At 40.6% G+C, this 18,290-nt stretch overlaps 2 protein-coding genes across 10 annotated transcripts in view; one reads left to right on the top strand and one right to left on the bottom strand.

The window, feature by feature from the left end:
• The window catches only part of DNAlig3 (DNA ligase 3), a 957,513-nt gene that overhangs the window by 553,427 nt on the left and 385,796 nt on the right, over positions 1-18,290 (bottom strand). The window contains exon 1 of one of the 7 annotated variants that reach the window (XM_067142217.2): positions 8,549-8,672. The exons of the other annotated variants lie outside the window; for them this stretch is intronic. The gene's annotated coding sequence lies outside the window, so the exon portion shown is untranslated. Of the gene's footprint in view, positions 1-8,548; positions 8,673-18,290 lie in introns of those variants that run through there. 7 annotated transcript variants of the gene reach the window in all.
• Positions 1-18,290, top strand: part of CNMa (CNMamide) — a 428,349-nt gene that overhangs the window by 73,744 nt on the left and 336,315 nt on the right. The window lies entirely within an intron of this gene.

Here is an 18,290-nt window from a genome sequence, read left to right as displayed (position 1 = left end):
AGTCTGTACCTTTCGGGAGCATTGGGCGGTTTTCCAGTTTCAAGAAAGCAATGATCTTCGATCTCTTGAACTCCGGTGGCAGGTGTCCTGTGCGTTGGATGGATGAAAAGAAGCCATTTCCTAGCGTTTTTACCACAGTGAACGAGGAACTCATTACGGACGTTGTCAAAGCCTGGTGCCTTTCCCATTTTGCAGCTTTGGAGGGCTATTGTGACTTCATCCGCGGTGAACGGTGATGCTAGCTCCGGTATAGAGGAGCATGATTTTCTTAGTTTTCACAGGTCTCTTCTGATTGTTTCGGAGTGTGCTTTGTCTGATTTAGTCCTGGACATCTGAACGATTTGGTCTGTTATTCTGTCTGGATTGACTTCTTGAAGTGTTTGTGGTTGGTGAGAGTGGCCTCCTAGTTTCTTTAGAAGGCTCCAGGCTTTTTAAATTGAATGCTTAAAGTCTGACCACTCTGTAGGAACTCCTAATACAGAAGCTCACTAGTGTCGCTTCAACATGGTGTGTACTGTTTTCGATTGCCTCTGGGTATGTTTTTTTGGCCGTTGAGGTTACCATCCTGACGAACTTCTGGTAGTTACCAGGAGTGGGAGCGATCCATCTGATATTGCTGTCTAGGTCTTGAGAAAATTGGTCCCAGTTGGCTTCGGAAAAATTCCATCGCGGGTGTGATGAATTTCCAATGATTGGTATCTGCATTCCTACTTAAAGGATGATGGGCCGATGTTGCCTGTGTGGAAAGTTATCAACAATGTATCTGGTGGTCGGTAGAGGTAATCCGGCATCGTCAGTCGTGACAAAGCTCAAGTCTGGATTTGTTTCACATTTCCATCTGGCTGAACGAAATATGCGTTTGCCTTTAGGATCATACACGAGGTGCAGATTGTGTGCTTCGGCCCAGTTCATTACTACAGCAACATGTGAATTATCCTGTCTGTATCCCCAGTTGGTATGATGACTGTTGAAATCTCCGATGATGATTGCTGGATGTGAGGCGGTTGGCAGGAAACCATCGGGCCATGGTGCATTTGGTGACTTGTAAATGTTTGTAATGCTGAAGTTACCCATTTTGATTGTTATTGCTGAGGAGTCATTGTGAGAGCTTATTTCAATGAGTTGGGCGTTAGGTATTGACTTTCGGACTTAGGTAGCTGTGCCATAGTGGTCATGATAAGTGGCACCTATCATATGATATACAGGGATTGAACCACGTGTCTGAGATTGGTCTGCGTTGCCCACATGCTTTCCTGCAATGCGACAAAATCGACTTCGTGCTCTCTAAGGATCTTGTGTAATATTTCGCATTTTGATCTGCTCAGGCCTTCAATGTTGAGATAGCAGATACGGAGAGCTCCTCCAGGGAATCGACCCTTTGCGCGGCTCTCAGAAGAGCCTTTGACTATGTGCGCGTATCGCTTCATCCGGGAGGTCAGGAGACAGGTCCGGATAACCAATGTTGCAGAGTGCTTTTAGGAGGAGATAGCACTTCCTTTGCGCCTGCAGTGACTGTGCTTTAGCGCCACCCAGGACACACGTATAGCTTAAGGAATGTCCCCACACAACTGAGAATGAAGAACGGTGCGATAGTCACTAAGTAAGAAACTTACTGCCCTCCAAAGGCGTATGCAATGGGATAAGACTTACATGAGAGCTAAATAATCACAGCGTAAAAGGATACAGAATTCTCAGATAGATCCTAGGCCCGGTACTGGAAAACGGGGATACCAGATACGACATAATTCAGCGCTATACTCCAAGACAGAGAAGTTCTCTGACTGCGTCAGAAAAAAGTACCGGCAGTGTTATATCGTCATGTGGCAAGATTGACTCCCAGCAGATTGACAAAATTATTAGCGGAAATACGCAAAAAGTGTCGTTCGTCACAGCTAACCCCAGGAAGTAGTGGAGACTTTGTAATGAGCTGTGAGAAAGGGTAGCAGGGGAGATTGCCGCGCGCATTCGTCAGTTTGGCGGCCTCTTTAGAGTCTTAGTTTGTAGTCAAATACTAAATTATTTTTAAGTGCGTAGTCATGCCGTACTTCTATTTAATTGCAATACATGTGTCATTTTGTTCCTTTGGTGAAAGTTGTACTCTGTAGCACTGAATCAAAATGTCAAAAAAAAACTATTATTACTGCACTTACGTTGGTAAACTGTCAACCTTTACTTCTCTATCGAAATTCGCTCAGAGAACACAAAAAACTTACCATTTTGTAGCTTTTGGGGGGTTGAAGTATATACCCCCCCCCCCCCCCGCCCGCTATAGGCCTATTCCAAAAACCTAGTAGTTTTTGTTGTCTGTACCTTTTTTTGCCCCTCCACTTTCATTTCCCAATCGCCGCTACTGGTTCCCAGTAGGTAGCGTGGCAATTGCACAGAAACTGTTCTTATACACATAACACACACATGCCTTTTACATTTAAACGAAGACAGTTGCCAACAGGGTCAAAAATCCGTCCTTATTTAAAAAAAAGCCAGTGTATATCCATGAACAATGTTGTGCACAAGTTCTCGACGAGCGAGATCGTTTAGCTCACTATATGTTGTACCACGAAGTCGAAAATAACAAACTGTACATTCAGAGAAATCTTCGATGGCGACTGTTACGAAATAATTAAGGAGAACTTTGTTAGGATGGAATGTGAATGTACGTTAACCTTCATCGTTGTTCACTTATTCAAAGGAATAAGAAGGCAAATGTAAGCGGTTTAATTTTGAATTGTTATTTGTTTTACGTTGCACCGACATAAGTAAGTCTTAAGCGACGATGGGATAGGAAAGGTTTAGGATACGGAAGGAAGCGAGGGTGAAAATAGGAAACCACGGTGAACTAAGTCGCTTGGTGAAAGTCTCTGTTATAGGAACATCTACGTGCTTCAACTCGAATACTACCGATTTCATAGGGAGTTAATCAGGCAAACGTGAGCACAGCGCCAAACTGTGTTGCACGATGTATCAGTGACAGAATAGCGTGGAGACATGTACATAAACACTTGCAGATTTAACAGGCTTATTGCGGAGGAGGTTTCGGGTAATTCAAGATTAGATCCATATTTCAGGTTTGAATCTATTCAGAAACTCTGCAAAAGGGTAATTTATTATTTTACGTCACTGTAACCAAAGGGAAATACACCCAATAAGGCTAGAGATCGGACGCTTTCAAATTACCATTAGAAGCTATATTCTAAAATTCTCATAACCGAGGCAGGTTCAACGTCGAAACCTGCTGTGAGGTCAACATACAATATTCATGTTGCTATACCCTGTATACGTTCCTAATGAAGAGTAACGACCCAGTCGATATCATTTGATGGTGTGGAGAGTGCGTATCATACAACACACGCACGGCTCGAAGATTCTCTTTACTAGAAGCGCAAACTATTGACAGAACCAGGTTTTTTCTCATGCATGCCAATCCTTGATGAAGCATGACTAGAGAGAACCCTGCGCGCACATACAAAATATTATCCGCATCCGCGAATGATTATCCGCGGATACTGTAAATATTAAACTACAATACAAGATACAAGATACCCGTCTCCCTTTATCTCAAAATCATAGATTAGGGAGAGGGTATTATTTATTGTAATCGTTCCATAATTTCATAATTTGTGATACATGCCGTATACAAAATTAGAAGGAGTAACTTAAATAACTATTGTGAATATTGTTAATAATTGGTACATGCGATAAATGTTCGTATAAGACAGGTGCATAGAAATTGAACAGAGAAAGAATACTATAAACTGAATGTTGGACTTCCATTCATATATAGTATTATGGCAGAAAGAAACACAAAAACATCTATTTATAGTGATATCTTTTCAGATTATCAAAGCTAGTATTGCCTTTGCAGGCTGTTAAGAAAAAAAAAAGAGAAAACGGAAATTATTACTCGACAATACATAAAACTAGTAGAACTACTGTAACGAGGTAGTTCCATACTATCCCTTAACTCTATGTACCTAGTGGTTCTAGACTTCAACGAAGTTATATTGTCTAGGTTACCTTAGGCACAATTCGGTTCCTGGCTGACATGTATCACATCCTTTCCTTCCTTCAATTTCCTGCTCCACCTTCCCCTAATAATGTTAAATAATTTTGCAATTCTATCCGGGTGCATCCATTCTCTGTTCAATAACTTTACAATTGTATACAACTGATTTTCGTTCTCAATTTTCTTTACATCCTCATCGTCTATGAATTTTTCTCGTATTTCCTTTGTCATAGGGCAATCTTTTATAAGATGTGCCCATCCCATCTCTTCAGAGCATATTAGACATTTATTTTCATCCCTGTTCCTTCTATATGCTTTATTTTTATGTATCCCCATTAACCACCATATTATACCCCTCATTCTCTTTTTTGTTATAAACTCTACATTTATTCTCATTCTCCCATATATATTACAAAATTCTTCTAGTGACCTCTTACTTCTACATTGTGCATCAATGTCTTGTTTTTCAATATCCTTAATTCTTAGAACTATTTGTTTACATATTTTCCACTTCTCAATACATTCTTTTTCCCAGTAACATCCCATTCCAATCGTTTCTAAAATATTCCGTACCCCATCCACCCAGTATCCTTGGTTCTGATGTTTCATTTGGTGCTGATATGCTATCTGTAAAATTCCCCCCCCCCCCCTTCTCGCAACTTCATTCTCAACCAATACGTTATTATCCTTTTAATAATGTCCACTCGTAGACTTATATCTTTGCACATCACTCTCACTCCACAATTAGCTGTACAGCTGGGTAGACCCATAATTATTTTCCCAAATCTACTCGTAATTGTATCAAGTGAGTCAACCCTTTCATCAACTCCCCAAATTTCCGCTCCGTACAACACTCTAGATTTAACTACTGCATTAAAAACATTTTTATGCACTCTGTAGTCTGTGTTGGGCATCTTCTTCTCTAGTATGCTAATGGCTGACAGTGCACTCATGCCTTTCAGCTTTGATCTTTTTATTTGCTCTGACCACTTTCCGTTTCCACTTAAAATCATACCCAAGTATTCTACTTTATTGACAACTTCTAACCTTGTTTCGCCCATCCACCATTTTTCATTCTTTGATAATTTGTGTCCTTTTTTACACACCATTACCTTGGTTTTCTGTACATTGATTTTTAAGTTCCATTCTTGACAGTAATTTACCACTACATTTATACTACCTTGCATACTATTGGGTGTCAAAGTGAGCAGAAGGATGTCGTCAGCAAAAATGAGGCCCGGAATATCCCGGTTCTCAAGACTTGGATAAACCCCTGCCTCGAAGCCTTTCGATTGAAAGATATCATTTATAAAAAGTAGAAACAGTACTGGTGACAATTTACAACCTTGTTTTAATCCTACATTGGAAAATATTTCTCCAAATACTACGCCCTCCTTTGTTTTTATTGTGCACCTTACTTCTGCATATATATTTTCAACCGCTGTTATCATCTTCTGGGACACCCCTATCCTTCTCATCTTGGCCACGACCGCCCCTCTGCTCACAGAATCAAATGCTTTCTCCAAGTCAATAGTAGTCATGTATACTTTTCCTCCTTTCTTTTTTACATACTTATCTATTATTGTTTTCACTACAAAAATATTATCTGTTGTCCTCATCCTTTCTCTAAAACCTGCTTGCAGCCTCTCCAGAATCGATTCCCCCTCTGCCCACTTCATTATCCTTTTTGCTAACACACCTGTATATATTTTACTTAATGTATCTAGCAACGTTATACCCCTGTAGTTGCTAGGGTTATTTTTATCTTCCTTCTTCTTATAGATTGGGCAGATCACTCCCTTTTGCCAAGATTTTGGGAACTCACCTCCTTCAAATATTTTGTTAAATAGTTTCGCCATACTTTCTAGGATATCCTTATTTTGCGCCAGCTGCTTCCAAAATTCGTTGGTGATACCCGAAATCGCTCCAGATTTGCCTTTCCTGGCTTTCCCTAGTACCTCCTTTATTTCTTCTTTCGATATTTCCTTATCTAATGCCGGCACAGTACACCTTAGCCCTACCGATATACCGGCATCGTTTACTCTCGGTCTCCACCTATCTTCAGTCTCTAAAAGATTCTTATAGTGCTCCACCCAGATAGCCTGACTTATTACCGTCTGCCGCGGCAGCTTCCGTATTCCACAAATCCCCTTAATTGTACTCCATACTTTTCTACTATCATTCTGTTTTGCATTGCTATTTAATTCGACAATTCTCTGCTCCTGCCATTCAGACTTGGTTACATACAGTAATTCCCTATATTCTCTTCTCACGTTACAAAATCCCATCCTATGTTTTACTCCCCCATGCTTCCGAAACTCCTTCAATGCTTTCATCACTTCATACTTTTTATGCCTGCATTCGTCATTGTACCAGCCTTTTCCTATTATATTCTGCCCCTCCTTTATCTTCATCTTCTCCCCTGCCATCTTTACAGAATTTTCAATTATTTTAACTGCTGTATTCGTTTGGTTACTCTCGATCATTGAATCTATACCAGCTTTCACTATCTGTCCTATTTCTCCATCATACTAATTCATAAACTCGTTTTTTAGCTCCTCTCTCCACCTATATTTTGTGACAATCGTTTCTTTGTATTTTATCATATTGCTTGTTGGTGTCTTACCCTCTCCAACTTTTATTCTGACAATAATTGGGAGATGGTGTGACTCACCCCATTCCTTAACCTCCATACTTTTAATCACAGGCAACGCACTCCTAGAGCATAACGCCAAGTCTATGCTACTACCCCCTGTTTCCATAATGTATGTCAGGTTCCCTAATTCGTCGCCATGCCACCATCCATTCAAAATATATAATTCTATCGTACCACATAGCTCTAGCAACTTTTCTCCATTTTTATTGCAACCCTTATCCTGGCTCACTCTCTTTTTTACATAAACAGCTTCTGTCTCCTTGTCGTATACCGGCTTCTGGTCTGCAACCCTCGCATTGAAATCCCCCATTATAAGAATGCCTGCATCCTCAAAACTATTTTGTACTCGATTGATTTCTAATGCCAACTCATCAAAGAAAACCCTTTTCGCAAATGGCGAGGTTTCAGGAGGGTTGTAGACAAAACCAATACATAAGTCTGTCTCATTTTCATCATACATCTTTATTCTGACCCACATCATTTCTTCCATTTCTGATTCGATCTGAATTATTCTAGCTTGCAAATCCTCCCTAACCATCACCATTATCCCACCCGGGTATCTGCCCCTTTCGGTTCGTCTCTCTTTTGACTTATAATAGACTGTGAACTCTCCTATTTCTATAATAGTTTTCGGTGGAATCCATGTTTCCACACACGCGAGAATATGCAAGCTATGTAATAACTCTTTAAAAGCTTCATTCTGTAACTTACTCCTAAGGCCTTCAATATTGATACACCCTACTCTTATCTCTAGTTATGTCTTTCTCCCTTGCCCCTCACTCTGGCTGATCTTCTTGGACCTCGTAATCCTTGTTACACCTAGATCTTCAGGGTTCTCATCTAACGTGTTAACACCCTCCCTATCAAGGCTACCCTCATTTGCATTACCTTTTCTGAGCAAGAAGTCCTTGATACTCACACGTCTGCGTTTCGGTGTTGCTTCTTTCAGAGAGTCTGCACTCAGCTGCCTCTGAAGGTCGCCTGGACTGCCTTCGCTAATCGTTGATTCAGCATCTGTTACTTCCTCTCTCCGTCCTTGTTGCATCACTGGCTGGTTGTCCCTCTCTGCTCCGTATTCTGCTGGTCTCAGCTGCCTCGTACGTTCACCTTCCTCCTCGGCCAATGTACTCGCTGTATTGTACATATTCTTTAACTGCTCTACTCCCCAGGTCCTCGTCCAGTGACTGTCCCCCACCACTAATTTGTTGCGCCTTATGAAGGCCCTTAATCCTTCACGTCTAGCTTTCCCTAGGTGAAACTGTAGCATTTTCTGGTTCCTGAAGGCTTCTTTTTCCATCTCCTGTTTGACCCATATTTTCTCACCTTTCAACCGACTTGTACTATGCAGAATCTTTCTCACTAATAAGTTTGATACAAAACTCACTCTCACTGGTCTCTTGCCTTTTGTTTTCCCCATTCTCTGTAATTCTTCTATATCGGCCTCTCTACAGCTAATCTTCATCTTCTCGTTAATTAGCTCCAACACTTTGAATACCAGGTCTTCTTTAGTGTTCTCTGGTAGCCCATATATAAAAATATTTTTCTTTCGGGTTTCCTCGTGTCTTTTTTTCTCCTGCCATCTCAACTCTTATCTCTTCCTCCATTCTCCTCACCTTATCCCTCAAACTTGATATTTCTTTATTATTTTGGACCGCCCTTTGAGTCACTTTTCCTATCTCCTCTTTCACCATTTCTCGTATATCACTAGATTGCTCTCGTAATAGCTCTCTCATTTGTTCAGTTTGGGCCTTACTAAATTCCCTTATCTTCTCCATGTCTTCCCAACCAACCACATTCTCATGATCAGGTCCAGGGTTCATCTCGACCCCTCCAATAACCAACAACACTGCCATCACTGATGCAGCCATCAAAATTGAAACCAAACTCACCTGCTGTCCGGTTCTGCCACTCATATTGCGCCTCGTATTCCTGACTCTACCGTGCCAACGACCTATCGTCGCCCGGTACAATTCTATTGAAATCCCCATGTCAGCACTCACTCACTCAACAACCTTCCTCTTCGCTTGCACGATTACAACTGAAACTACAATATATTACAACCAAGGTACTGAAACGGATATATCTGTTAACATAATACAATAGGCCTGATACTTCGCAGCAGACCCCCCCCCACACACACACACACAATCGCAGGTTAATGAGAGATTTTCTCCTGCGACAACTACCGACGTATTGACATTATTGTTCCTTCCTTCCACTGATTGCGGGAAGGAGCCAGTTAGGCTACGTTCAGATTTACGGGTTTATGGTCTCAAGGCTCTTTTTCCATTGCTACTGCTTTTTATTTAATATCTTCCTTCTGGTATAAAACTAAGTATCAGATTCATATTGAAAAAAGGGAACGTTGCTGGGATGACCTCCATAGAGTTAGTTGTCGTCTTTCTCACGACCGCCACGGGTAAAATGTACACAACAAAAGTTGAAGTGTAAGGGCGAGAGTCCCTCCTTGTCTTACTCCCGTGTTGATTTCAAAGGGATCTGAGGTTTCCCCCATGAATTTAACCTTGGACTTCGTGTGTGTCAGTGTCTGTTTTATGACTGAAGGTGTTTTCATGTCTAAACCTTGTTCTTTCAATATTTGAAGGAGTGATTGCGATCAACTGAATCATAGGCTTTTTTGTAATCAACAAATGTGCAGACTAAATTTTTGCTACAAATTCTCTGATGTCATTAGGATTAGCTTTAGGTTCAAGATTTGCTCTGGACATGACCGGCCTGGTCTGAATCCTGCCCGATAGTCTCCGATTTGTGGTTCTAGTTGTTGTTGTTGTTGTACTCTATCAAGAATACATTGGGGAGAATATTTTCTCTCTGGTTGTAGATTGTTTTATAACTGACCAAAATTATTTTCGTTTATAACCGGTAGTTGGCTGTTCGGAAAACAAACGAACAAACACACGAACAAACAAGCAAACGAACAACTCTGCGTGATTATTTCCTAAGACTGGGCTCACAAAAATTGAAGTGGATTTTGTGTGGTCTTACTTTTTACCTAGAAATTTAACTACTCTAATTATGAAGTGGCCGGTGGTGAATGTGACATGCCTCTCATACAGAATGATACCGAGGATTTATGCTCTTTCCTTCAATCAATCGAGATCCTTACGCCTGCTCCAACTTCGGGTATTATGGAGGGGGGTGTGTCATGATTAACATGAACAGACATGTGAAATGAGGAACAACTGTTAATGCAAGCATTCCTATATAGTAGAAATATTCACAAACGAAGAGAAAAAAGCAGAACAATAATGGAGCTTGTTTCTCAAATACATTTTTGAACGAGATTTCAATAATATTCACAGGTAAACAGAAAAATAGAACTTGATTCATAAATAATTATTCTGATGGAATATTTTATGTTCGAAGCTATAAAAATAATCACAAGTAAAAAAAAGAACTTGCTGAATAAATGTCCTATTACTGTATATTGTTCATTTCATGATACGAAATGTGAAAAGCTCTACCACCAGATGTACCGCCCGCTTCCTAATCTCATTTAAAAAATGTAAAACCATCCACCACCTTCTCCAGAGTTAACGCCTTAGGAGCCTTCACTGACATCCTGCCCTCTAAGATCATTTGGGGGGGGGGCAGGAAACGTCGTCGCCAGTGTTTTCTAGTCTGCAAAACTATCGTGTGTTATGCTTCTCGGACGTCACAATTCCCTCACTCGAGTGCTGATGCATAATACTTATACAACTCCCTCTTTTTAGGTGACTGTTGATACAGTGGTCATAGCCAAGGACCATTAACGAAGTTCGTGAAAGTGTGCAATTCGTATGACTCAAGATTAGTTTCATCCCTTTCAACTAAAATATATTTATGGCCCTGCCCAAATGTGCTGATTTTGCTCTTTGGCGTTCAATAAAGTTGCATTTCCGCAGGTTAGCTATTCCTTATAAGTACCGGTAATTAATTTCAAATGAAGCATAAATGTAGAACACCTAACTAGTAATGTAATTGCTCGTGGTCACGAGATGAAATCCTAATTAGAGAGACGTGTCGCATACATTCAGAACCATGATACATCCTGGAGCATGCAGCCTTGAGGCACTAACGAGTGCTATGTCTAAACGAGTGCGGGCCCATGAAATAACTTGTATTTAAAGTTATTGTCATTTTAACTTCATTCTATTTTTCAAGACCGATATATTCTTTGAAGATAATGTTCAATCTTGATACATGCATTGAAGTTCCTTTTCTAACAATAACACTTTACTTTGTAGGACTATACGGTTATCTACGAAAGTAAATTCTAATCCGGAACATGCTGAAGTACTGTAGTTTATTATTTAGGCAAAACACTTCACCCAATTTAGATAAGCGACGGTTGCGAACAAAATTTATGAAAGATCCTCGTTCTAAGACACCTCTGATGAAATGTTAAATTTGTCTTCCGTATGACGTGTTACTAAGTCAGTCTGTCAGAGTTATTTTCCTCTTAGGACAGATTGTTGCTGTCATGTGAGCTTTAGCAATTAGCGATTACGGAGGGGTGGCTCTGTTCTCGGTTTTATCGCCTCGATGCGGCCATCTGCTTCTGGTATTAAGATCTCGCAATATTTTGTCAGATGACCTTGAAACACGACGTACTGCAATATTCTCGAATGAGCTTCCTGTGAGGAAAAGTTTTCTAAGTGTAAAAACAATACAGAACGCTACGTTTCATCTTATGAGAAGATACAACTTGGTCTGTGAGTTTGTGTGTTTGTCTCTTATCGCTCCCTCAGCATATATGTAGAGATTTATCCAATAGGACATCTCATATTATCTTTATGAAAAAACGACGGGGTATCAATTTTATGATTCTGTTTCCCCACTTTCAGTCATCGTTTTAGCTCACTGAACTTTCATAGGGGTGAACTCACTGTTAATTGTGGAAGTGGGTATTCAAAAGCGGGTCAGTATTTTTAAAAATAAATGTACCAATACAATTTTTATACTTTCTTTCTACAAAGGTATCATTTTGGAGGTCAGGTAGTCCAACTGTAAGTCTTGTCTTACTTCCACAATGTCTTTTTCTCTTGTGCGTTTTTGTCCTGCTCTAAGCGATAACATATATGGTTCAGTAAGTAATTCACAAGTTACAACGAAACATTGTGTAAAGATGTTTGCCATGAAACACCACTGGAATATTTTTCAATTTCATAGTAGCTTTATGGCTGGGGTTCTTGTCGCTGAGACATTACGAACGGTAACTTCTTATACAATAATGGTGAATGTTATCGAAGAAATTATTTTATATCCATTCTCCCCATTCTTTGACATTCAATTCCAGACGTCGACAGCGCTTAATATTTTAATTTCTGCCACTCTGGATTCCGTTGCATTGGTTTGATATAAGGATGATTTTATTGGAAGAATTTTATCGGCGTTATGCATTCGAGATTCTATTGCATAGATTATTCTTGTCACCTACTTAATTCGATGGTACTGGATTCACTTAAGGCGACACTCCGGAGATAAAGATAGTTTTACCTAATGCATGGATTTTCACGAAACTTTGTGAGAATGTCACCTACATAAAAGTAGAGATATCATTAACATTTTTCATATACAATTAATAGTTTTTCCAAAATATTTTTTTTCTTTTGACATTTTTAATTCCATTTTTTCATGAAATTTAATTAAAATGTTAATGTAAATTCGTAATTAGGTAGATAATACTTATTTTAAAAGCACTACGTATCGATGTGTCTGTACATAACATTCTGCCAAATGTAACAAAAGTTTGTAAGGTATATGTATCACAGGTATATTAAGAAACTTTAGTACAATCTCTACACGACATATAGACGGTGCGCCAGCAATACCTCGTATCTCACAATGTTCTTCCTACGGCGTGAACAGTCTTACAGAAAATAATGTATAAGAAGGACATTGTGAAATACGAGGTATTGCTGGCGCACAGTCGATATGTCGTGTAAAGATCGTACTAAAGTTTGTGCAATTTGTACGTTCTAAAATTTTGGACTTAAAAATCTCTACTACTTGAAAAATTCTTCAATCAAAAATTCCATAAGCCGATTTCTTAATATAGGCCTACCTGTGATACATATACCTTGTAAATTTTGTTACATTTGGCAGAATAGTATGCGAGAAAATGGGATTTAAATGTAAAATTACAATTGGCAAACAAAGCATTATTAAAGAGAAATGAAATGGCGTATGGCTTTTTGTGTCGGGAAATCCCAGGACGGGTTCGGCTCGCCAGGTGCAGGTCTATTGATGTGACGCCCATAGGCGACCTGCGCGTCGTGATGAGGATGAAATGATGATGAAAACAACACATACACCCAGCCCCCGTGACCAAAAGCCAGCACGCTAACCATTTAGCCATCGAGCCGGACCATTATTACAGTGATAAATTGTTTGAATTCAGCGGAATAACTTAGTGACAAGAAAAAATAAACTCAATTCTTTCAGTTTCAGTTATTAAAAAAGTTTCGCCAAAATGACGAAGATATCGATCTTTATCTCCGGAGTGTCGCCTTAAGCGACCATCACCAAAATTTTGCGCAAAAATTGTTTCCGATATGGAATTATTCCTGAGGAGAGATGATAAAGCTGAAAGTCTTACGTGACAATTGGTTTTAAGCAGTCAGACAATTTTGATTAATCCGAACCACAGGAACCAAAACTCTCACATATTGACTGGGCTTCCTAAGTCATGTTAGTCTCTCACATTCCATTTGATGGACGTAAGGAAAATTTGTTTTGTAAAGCAAAGTTTTACAACTCTTGGTATATTCGCTCATATGTCTCGAGATTTTCTAACAGTCAGTGCAAATACGAGTGGAAGTACATAACCCATGTACCTCGTATCCCACAACGTTCCTCCGATCTGATTTCCTTAAGACTGGTCACACATGGATATCAGAACAACGCTCATTGTGTTCATTTTCCTGTGCTAATGTGTAAAGGAAAATGAACCTTAAATGCGTAAACATTTCATGAAAATGTACATTCGTACAGTACGATAAAATAAGGTTCATTTTCCTTTACATATTGGCGTAGGAAAATGAATGCAACGAACATTGTTCTAAGAGGCTGTATATCCATGTGTGGCTAGGAGGCGTGACCAGTCTTAAAGAAAATAATGTATAGGAAGAACATTGTGAGATACGAGGTATTGCTGACGCACCGTCGATATGCCGTATAAAGATTGTATAAAGGTTACATCGAGGAATATTGTTTCACTCTCTGCAAGTAATTCCATGCTGTTCACAGTAGAAAATATTAGAATCATTGTTGCCACTATCATGGAGAAGAAATTGTGCATCCGTTGTAATCACTTTTAAAAAACTATATTTGTTCGTGGCGTCGACCTCTGTAGATCTTTTGCCACTAGGCCTACTTGCACCATATGATATGAACCCGCGTGGAAATGGAATTGCGGAAGTGTATGGTGTTGAATGTGAGGAAAGGAACGTTAAGGACGACACGAACACGCAGTCTCCAGGCCAGGGATAAATCATTTACAATTAAAAACCCCCGGCCCGGCCGGGAATCGAACCCGGGGTCGCTGGGTGACAGGCGGACTCGTTGCCCACTACACCGCGGGGCTGGACTTGTAATCACTTAATATGGATTTATTACTCTTATATCTTCTAAATTACTGCGAATGGGAGGTCTCATTCTGTTTTGTTCCAAGTTCAGAGCTTTCCTTTGAGGCAATACCTCCTCATTACGTATATGCGATGCACCTCTTGCTATGCTATTTTAAAGAACTTCCTTGGCAACATCTTTGCTCCATCTGGTGGATGGAGATGTTCATCCAGATTTAACTTGTGGGTGACGCAATTATCAATACCTACATTCATTCTACATCTTTCGTTTCATGATGATAGGTCGTCGCAATGCCAGGATTTTCTTGTAGGATTTTTGTTGTAGGAATGATGCTAATAGCAATATCCTTCATTTACGAATAGTGGATTATTCCTCTTCGACATTACAGACCTCGGAGCCATAGACTGCGGTAAAATTAAATACATTTTCTAATAACGTTCTAAATGTAACGACCCGCATCCATAGTTATAACATTAATATATCCCCCTTGTTTCGAAAAAAATATGGCCTTAGTTTCATATTGCAAGCGGATCATGGGCAGAGGACGACAGAATGTATATTTGGAATTTAATGAAAGCACAAACATTGGTATTGGGCATAAATTGCATCGGGGCACACATGGAGTGGTTCAGCTTTTGTGGAAATATGAACTCTGGACGAACATGCCTGAGTGTTTTTTATCGCGGTATTTCTCCATGCATAATTGGAGGAAAACGGAATAGAACCTTATTTATCGTCCTGGAACACTTACCTCGATTCTGTTCCAAAGAGACAACCCCACACTAACACATACCGCAGAAAGATTCTCCGACAGCTCACTCCTCCACATACACATATACAGTTGAGAAAATCTCGTATGGCACATACGAGTCCATTTCAGTATCATACCTTCGAATGTCATTGTGAGTTATCCATTGCACTGAGATACACAAATAATGTAATGAGCATTATTGAAAATACAAACAAGCTTGTGGATTAGGACTGTGTCGTTTACGTTCTCAAGACTTCTTGATGATAATCCTCTCTGTCCGTCTTACGCTTATTACGTTTCACAAGTTGCGCCTCGCATGCTAAAACATACGTTGTTCTACCAGAGTACTCTGCTAGAATGAATTTGCATGGTAGTCTTCCCTTGTTATGGACGGATGCGGATCTTGGCGGATACGAACTGTATGGCAGTGCGGATAATTTTGCTGATAATTTCTAAATAATTAAGAGAATTTTGTATGCAAACGATACTAGTGAGATTCCTCTTTAGTTGTTTACATCTGTTCTGTCTCCTTTCTTGTGTAGCGGGTGAATTAACGCATTTTTACAGTATTCTGGGATTTGTTCTGTTTTCCAAATGTCCTGCATGATTTTTGTGATTTCTCTTATGGTGTTTGGGCCTGCTGATTTGAGGACTTCCACAACGATTCAATCCTCACCCGATGCTTTGGTGTTTCTAAGTCTCTTGATCTGTCTTGAGATTCTTTTTTTATCTGGTGACAATGAATTTGGATTAGTATTTTCACGTTCTTGTGGAGAAAATCTTTGTGTTGGTTGTGGACAGATCAGTAATTCTTTAAAATATCTGCAGTCTCAATCGAGTAAGCAGAGTAGACGGATGTGCTGAGTGTGCGCTGAAGTATGGGGATAGTGCTAGAAATTTATCGAGTGAGGATTGGATGTTGGCAGTGCAGGAGGAAGAAGAAAACGTAATTAAGTAAGAGGATGAAGGGTGAGGAAGTATGGGAGATGGCAGGGCTGCTGGTGGCGGTGGTGCTATCAGCGCTGCTTATAATAGGTGGAGTAGCGTAAAACTCAGGGCCTGAAGATGGTTTTCCGTGGTTTCCCATTTTCACACCAGCCAAATGCCGGGGCTGTACCTTAAGGCCACGGCCGCTTTCTTCCAACTCCTAGGCCTTTCCTATCCCATCGTCACCGTAAGACATATCTATGTCGGTGCGACGTAAAGCAAATAGCAAAAAAACTCAGGACCAGACCCAATTGGTGCCCTAGGGTGGGAAGAGATAGAGGCGCTAAAAGAAGTGGTGAAGGAGGTGTGTCAGATAGACCAACTAATGGAGATGATACGAGATCATTCCAAGGAGTAAAAGAACTTAAGGCAGTTCGTTAAAAGTAAGGTGGATGAGCTGAAGGAAAACGTGGGGAGAAATGTGGCGGAGATGGAGGAAATGCGATTAAAAGTCCAGAAATGGTGGATGGGAACCAGGAACGAAGGAGGAAAATATTTTTATATACGGAGTTGAAGAAGCAGCAGCGAAGGAAAATAAGGTGGCATTAATTTATAAGGTCGTGAACTTGATACAAAAAGAATGAACATCAATTTTAGTGAAGTAGATACTGATGAGGTACAGAGAGTGGGAAGAGTAAAAGGCGGAGGTGGGAGACCAATTAAGCTCACGCTGATATCTACCCTGATGGCGGACATTGTCCTAAGAAACGCAGGGACTTTCAAGGGAGAGAAGGTATGGTTGAAACAGGATATAGGTAGTGAAGCGAGCAGAGAGTTTAAAGTGTTAAGAAGACACATGTGGAGTGCGAGGAAACAAGGGTTGAGGGCGTTCATTAGGAGCAATAAGTTGGTGGTGGGGAATGGCCGCTGGGTAAGAGAATGCCAATACAGAGGTTGCAACGTACGGATCAGAATTACCTACAGACGATTAGGGAAAAGAGAGCGGCAGGTGCGACAAGAGAAGAGGAGAGCTCGGCGGGGGACGATGGAGAAATGGCTGTTGGCGAGGGGAGGAGTGAGGACCAGCGTGAAGAAGAGGCGGCAAGAAAGATGGCCGGGAAGAAGAGGATGTTCATCGTACGGAGAGAGGCGTGAGCAGTCGTGCGCCACCAGAAAGTGCTGTCGTGGAGGAGGAGGCAAGTACCCGGAGAAAGGTAACGACCAGGAATAGAAGTGTAAGTCTGAAAGATCTGTGGGGGAAGAAAAGTAAAGGGCAGGAGGAAAGAGGAGCAAAGAGTCCGGTAAGACGTCTACGAAGGTAGAGAGCAGAGAGGAAACAGAAGGACTGCGTAGAACTAGAAGTAAGTTGAATAACGCAGCTGAGGTAAATAGAAATGAGGGTGACAAGGAGGGTAGTAGGTAGCTAGGGTGTAAGATAGGCTTTGTAAATATTGAAGGGGTAGGAAGTAAATTGGGGAATGAAGAGGTTAGTAAGATGGTGGAGAGTTTTGATATAGTGGCCCTCCTAGAGACATGGCTAAAAGAAGGGATAAATCCAACCTGGAAGGGGTTCGTGGTAAGGAATAAAACGAAGAAAAAGCAGGGAAAGAAAGGGAGGAATCCTGGCGGAATTTCATTATTAGTTAAAGAAGAGCTAAGTGATAAAGTTATAGATATAGATAATGAGCTAGAAGAGGTTTTATGGGTTAGATTTAAAATGGAGGGAGCTGAAAGGAAGAATGTGTGTATGGGTTTTATATACACCCACCAAGGGGATCGATATATGCAAATTATTACTTCTTCGATGGTCTGATACAGGAAATAAATATTGGCGGAAAGTACGAAGAGGAAGGATTGATTTTGTTAGGGGACTTAAATGCGAGAATTGGGTGCTCCAGCCTAGAGTATGGTAGAGAGGAAATGAGAGTAAAGATGGGAGGTAGGATAAGTGAAGATAAAGGGAGGAACGTTTACGGACAGAAGTTGTTAGAAGTACGTGGGGCGAGCGACTTGTACATTCTAAATGGGTGGTGGAAGGCCGATAGCGAAGGAAAAATGGCATATTACAAATGAAGGAGGAAGTGTTATTATTTTATCTGATTATTAGTTCGGAAGATATGTTAGACAGAATCAACAGGATGGAAGTGGTTGATTGGGTGGAATCTCTCCATTCCCCGGTATATATAATCGTGAATAGGAATGGGGGCGCGGAAGACAGGGGATCAGGAAGAGGGGGGGGGGAGTGAGAGAGGCGGCAAAGTCCCCAAGTATATCTGGACAGAGGAGGGTAAAGCGAAGTTAAGCAATTACCTGGAAGAGGAAGAATTCCATATCATCAGGGTGGGGATTGACGTAGCATTGTA

Source organism: Anabrus simplex, chromosome 2, assembly GCF_040414725.1.
Source record: "Anabrus simplex isolate iqAnaSimp1 chromosome 2, ASM4041472v1, whole genome shotgun sequence".
Taxonomy (NCBI): Eukaryota; Metazoa; Arthropoda; class Insecta; order Orthoptera; family Tettigoniidae; genus Anabrus; species Anabrus simplex.
Note: the sequence above shows the minus strand (reverse complement) of the source record. Positions and strands in the feature narration are given on the sequence as shown.